Raw genomic sequence first — 6,204 nt, 5'->3', positions numbered from 1 at the left:
GCGGAAGTTTCAACAAAGGATAAATGGATTTCCAGCACTGAAAATCCCTTGCAGTAGCTCTGCTACTAAATTTAATTTAAATGGGTATCTCTGTACAGCTGTCGAGTCCGGTGTAGACACTGTGTCTGTGTGTGAGAAAAATAAAACAATCAGTATAAATATAACGATCAGTATACTAAACATCGCACATCCTGCGATGTGACTATCGCGGATGCGCACATCGTGATATCGATGCTGAAACGATATATCGTGCAGCCCTAATATATAGTAGGCCTACATATAGTACATCAATCAGTTAAATTATACATGTCAAATTTTATTTTCCACCTACCATGTTGCCTTTAAGAAGACTTTAACAAAATTTTAATATTTGTTTTCAGTAAACAGGCCTACAATCAAACCTATTTTCATGTATGAAATGTGTAACTATGCAAACAATACTGGGAAACAAAACAAAAGTGAGAAAAAAAGTTTATGAATGGGTTCAGCTTTATGTAAAACCATGGTTTACCTCATGAAAGAGAAATTAATTAACTGAATGTTTCAACAAAGCTATTACAAGTAAAAAATGTAGTGCAGCTTTTGTTTCCATTGCTGTATATTTTTTTATATCAATATGTAGCCATACATGGTCTATGCATATATTGCAGTATATTGAGAAATATAAGCACTAGTTCAAAATATATGTAAATATTATTTAATATGTTGCTTTATATTTTCCAGTATATTCCCAAATGTTTTTCTTTGACACTTTTGCTGCTCATTTCATGTATACCAAATTCTCTGCTGTGCTGTATTTTTTTTTAGTTATTTATGCATTTATTTATTTTTTATTTTTTGATAGAGCCTGTAAGTTTCTAGGGAAATGCCACTGTATGTCAGAATGGTCTCTTCTCCCAAATAAGGCTATTTTGGGACTGTGTGGATGTTTGTAGGCTGTTTGTCATACACACACACACACACACACACACACACACATCATAAAGCCCTTCAAAAAAAATTTGGAAAATTATTCATTTATGTTATAAAAACAGCCCTTGATGGAAACAACAAAAGTGTCTTCTTAAAATATGGAACGCATTTCCTTCCTTTCAAAAAGTGATAAACCTGTTTATTATCCAGGAAAGATTATATACGTATCCTATTATCTGGGAATGATTATATGCATTTTATCATTTTAAGCAGTGTTTTTGCTGATGTCTGTGATCCTGTCAGAGCAGATCTGCAGCCCATTTTCGGACCGTGAACCACCATTTGAGTGCTGATTGTTGCATTGTCCAGCCAGTAATGCATGTGGTTATATGGTTTGCATACCATAACACTTCTCTTTCTGTGATCTTTCTATATTTGGTATATATAATAGCTTTCATTAAAATCATTAACTAACAATACTGCTTTTTTTAATGCTTAACAGATTATTATTTGAAAGTTAATAGTTGGAAATGACATGAAAATACACAAATGAACTGTTAGTGACCTAATGCAGGAAATACCATTACAACTAGGATTGAGAAACTTTACAACAACAAAGTATGGGCTGGATTTCTATGAAAAGTCAAGGAAGAAACCTTTGTACACCTTAAAGACAAACAATTCAGGAGTTTTACCTTGAACTTCTGGGTTTCAGAACTGAAAAGACCACAATCTCAGTGCAGGGCAAGCACAAGGAAGGAGGAACACTTCATATTACCCAACATCCTTCATGCTGAAATGTTTAATGTTGACAAGTCTTACCAAGATAATCATTGTCTTAGTTTAATATAAGACCCGTATTAGATCCAGTTAGGTTTTAAAAAATAATCTGGATTTGTGATCAGATCAGTGGTCACTAATAAATTTGGATAATTATCTTCATTTAACTGAAGCAACAAACTTTCTTCCAAATCTTTCAAATATATGGTTTATGGATATCTTTTAGATATACAGCCTGGCAGTGTCAGATTGAGCAGATGTGATGTTATTAAATGAATTTCATTCAGTGCTGTAACAAATTAAACATTTCAAAGCTAGACTCGACAAAGCTACCTGGATCTCCATTAGATTAGATTCCAATTTTGCCATTAATTTTTTATTTATATTTGTATTCATTTAACTTTGTTTATTCAATTTAAGTTTTAATCAAATCAGTCAATTCAAGTTTATTTGTAGAGTGCTTTTGACAATACATATTGTTTCAAAGCAGCTTTAAAGAAAATGCTTGTTTGAATGCAATAATGTTATAATTAAATGTTATGTTGTTAGTTAACGTCATGTATTGACTTTTGTATCAGTTTTGTATGTTCATACAAAGCTCCAAAGCAGCAATTCTTTATCTCATTTAGTTACTGATTTTAACTTGTCAAACAGGAAAATAGTTTGTCAATAATACAAGAGGACAAAAACAGAGTAATTTTTCCAGCTAAAGTCAGTTCATTGATGATTCAGTGATGTCATCATCCAGTTCAGCTCTCTTCCAATAGTGTCTGTGTAATCGGAAGACGACAGCGGCAAGGAACCAATACTCCATCGGTGACAGAAATGGAGAAAAAACCTTGGGAGAAACCAGGCTCAGTCGGGGGGCTTACAGTCTAAATGGCCCTTCGCACCGCTTTAGTTCCAGAACTAAATGTACAGTACTAAAGTACTGGGACGATTTTGCGCGAACTATTTCCCAGTACCATTTAAAGGGTTGCATTCCACACAGCATTAGCTATAGTTTTGTTATTTAATGCCATGGCAAAAAAAAATAAAAAAACACATAGTGTTATAAATGTACATTAGCATTTTTAAAAATGAAAACATAAAAAAACCCTGCTAGATATACGATGTTAGTAACTGTGGAAATGTGTCATCACAGTCTGTGAAAAGGATCTATTAGCTGGTTCAAGTGCATTTGATCAGAACTAGAGCTGAATTTTGGAGGAAGGTCTCCTAAAAACTAATCACTAATTAGGTGACTGGAAATGTTTACTGCAGGTCACTGAATGATTATAGACAGTTCAGTAATGCGAAAGGTGCAGCACGTTTTCGCAGTTTTTTTTTTAGCCATAAACCGTCTGTTGTGCAAAACATCCATGAAAGCTGTTAAGCGCAAGCTTCTATATAGGCTAGTGTTGCCATGGTCAAAGTGATAGATGATTTTACTCTGCTGTATGGCACATCACGATTTTTGTTTTGTTTTTTCAAAAAAATTTTTTTTACTGCTTATAGAATAAAGGTGCACCAAGTTCAATAAGGAAATGTTCAAGGAAGTCTGATCAAATATACCACTGCGTTTTATATTGTTGTGCTTAATGATGTGGAAGCTTTGAAAGTTACCCAAACATATGAAAACAATGCAACTAATATAAGTCCTAGTTGTTCAACAATGTATTTCTTAAGAAACGCAACTTAACCGCAGTTACACAAATTCATGCCCAGTGCAATGGAAACAACGTTTGTGTTTCACGCTGTTATAAACATAATACTGCATAATTCATCAATCTGATATGTGGGCAATAAATCTGGCTGTGTAACTACAATGGGAAAAAATTGCTATGTAAACTATTTTCACATTTAGAAATTACTATTGTGTTTTAAAAACAATTACAAAGAAAAAGCAAGTAGCCTAACATTGAAGTAAACTTACAAATTTGAGGAAGAAAAACTGAAATGGTATTTTCTTGTAAAACATAGGGTGAATTCAGATAAAGTGGGCCCTTTATGCTTGATTGTACTGTGCTTAAATGTGTTTAAGCACTTTCTGAGCATGGCCGTATTTAATGGACCACTATTTCTTTAAATGATAAAATAGTTTTACCTTGGTGGTTGTGGTCACACTACAAAGGAGGACTTTCTCATCATGAAAAGTAGCAAGAATTTTCTTTTCTAACTTAAGGCTGATCACTGCATGTAAACACATATTATTATGACAGCACTTGTATTATTTGTTGCTGCAGTTGACATGGATTAAAATGCAAAAAATACATGATTTTTTGTTTTTCTTGTAAGGTGGTTAAATATTGCTTGCCCACTTTGGCTGAATGTGCTAGATACAGCGAGGCACCTTGAACCTTCAGTAATTCTACTCACATTCATGAAATAAACTAACATTCTGATTGTTTTATAATTTACATGTATGATTGATTTTTTTTAGAAAACAGAAGTGTGCAGTTAGTAAATTCAAGTCAGAGATGTAAGAAAGGAAAAAGAAAGCAGAAACAAAGGTTAGGCATGAGGTTAAATCTGGAGTGAAAAAAGGATGAGAGAAGCAAAACATACATGCAGAGTATACAGCTTTAAACTATGATCACAATTAAATTGTGTTTAGAGAAAAGAGACAGAAAAAGGTGTTACAATATTACATTTAAATATTGTAAATAAATAAATACATTGTTAAACATATTTGATAAAATGTGTTAATAAACATAAAAAATGTGTTTTTATAATTTCCTATTAAGATACAGGATCATTTTTTAATAAGATGGCCAACTGGTCCAGATCACTAGTAGTTCCTGCAGGCTGACAAGGTAATGCTTGAGTAATTAGTGAGGGGCTAATGTATTTTTCACTTTAAAGCTAAAGTGCTACTAAGGAACTACTAGTGATCTGGACCATTATTTTAAAGTGAAAAACACCTTAACCACTCAGTAATTACTAAGTAATTTAATAAGTTATTTAACATTTTATATCTGACATACTGTACAGTCATACATTTGACATATTTTGCCAGTAGGTCTTTTGGAGTGGGATACATATTGAACTGACACGAAACAGTGCTCATAATTGTGAACTAATTGAATCATGAGCTTGTCAGCATCACTTCCTAATTATTAACATTTTTAAGTGAATTATCATTTTTATTATTATTCTATGTTTAAGTTTTAAATAAACGGAGAACATCCATCCTTTGGTAAGAGTAGTAGTCACAATTTTAAAATGTAGCCGATTTATTTGGGGGATGTCAAATTCATAAATTAGTTTCCACAAAGAACCCAGTTGTTCACTTTTAAGACGTTACTGTTGTGATAAGCAATTAATTGTTTATTCTTTATTAACTGGTCATAGTTCACAAGTAGGCCTAGTTCTCAATGAGGATATTTTTTATTTAATAATTATCAAATATCTAATAAGGAACTACCTTTGTCCTAAATTTGCTACTACTTACTGCTTAGTTAATCTTGCTCCTCTATTATTTAATAGTAGCCTATTAACTTAAGTGTTAATGTAGTACTACCTATTACTTCCTGCATAGTTACTTGTTAACAACGGACCATTATTCTAAAGTGTTACCAGATCATGTGAGGATCCACTAGGTGGCGTTCTGCAGTAATCTTCTTGAAGGTTTCATTTAAAGCTTGCATTTTACTTTAGAAACACTGGAGCATACAGTGAGCTTATATTCCCCCTGCTGGTCAAGTGAGTTCCCTTCAGGAGCCAGAAGCATTGGAGGTTAGTAGTTGTTAACATAGAATCAGCATTCAAAAGTTTAGGGTCAGTAAGGTTCTATTGTATTCTATCTATCTATCTATCTATGACCAGCTTTTTGAAGATGCTGATTTCATTTTCCAGCAGGATTTGGCACCTGCCCACACTGCCAAAAGCATCAAAAGTTGGTTAAATGACCATGGTGTTGGTGTGCTTGACTGTCCAGCAAACTCACCAGACCTGAACCCCATAGAGAATCTATGGGGTATTGTCAAGAGGAAAATGTGAAACAAGAGACCAAAAAATGCAGATGAGCTGAAGGCCACTGTCAAAGAAACCTGGGCTTCCATACCACCTCAGCAGTGCCACAAACTGATCGCCTCCATGCCACGATGCATTGATGCAGTAATTCATGCAAAAGGAGCCCCTACCAAGTATTGTGTACATGTACAGTAAATGAACATACTTTTCAGAAGGCCAACAATTCACTAAAAAATTTTTTTTTATTGGTCTTATGGAGTATTCTAATTTGTTGAGATAGTGAGTTGGTGGGTTTTTGTTAAATGTGAGCCAAAATCATCACAATTAAAAGAACCAAAGACTTAAACTACTTCAGTCTGTGTGCACTGAATTTATTTAATACACGAGTTTCACAATTTGAGTTGAATTACTGAAATAAATGAACTTTTCCACGACATTCTAATTTATTGAGATGCACCTGTATCTATATCTGTTCATTTTGGGGGGGAAAAATACTTCTTTTCTGCAAGGATGCAGTAAATTGATCTAAAGTGACAGTAAAGACATTTATAATGTTAA

Source organism: Sinocyclocheilus rhinocerous, unplaced genomic scaffold (assembly GCF_001515625.1).
Source record: "Sinocyclocheilus rhinocerous isolate Xijiao unplaced genomic scaffold, SAMN03320098_v1.1 scaffold688, whole genome shotgun sequence".
Taxonomy (NCBI): domain Eukaryota; kingdom Metazoa; phylum Chordata; class Actinopteri; order Cypriniformes; family Cyprinidae; genus Sinocyclocheilus; species Sinocyclocheilus rhinocerous.
The sequence above is the reverse complement of the archived record's forward strand: the minus strand, read 5'-3'. Positions refer to the sequence as shown.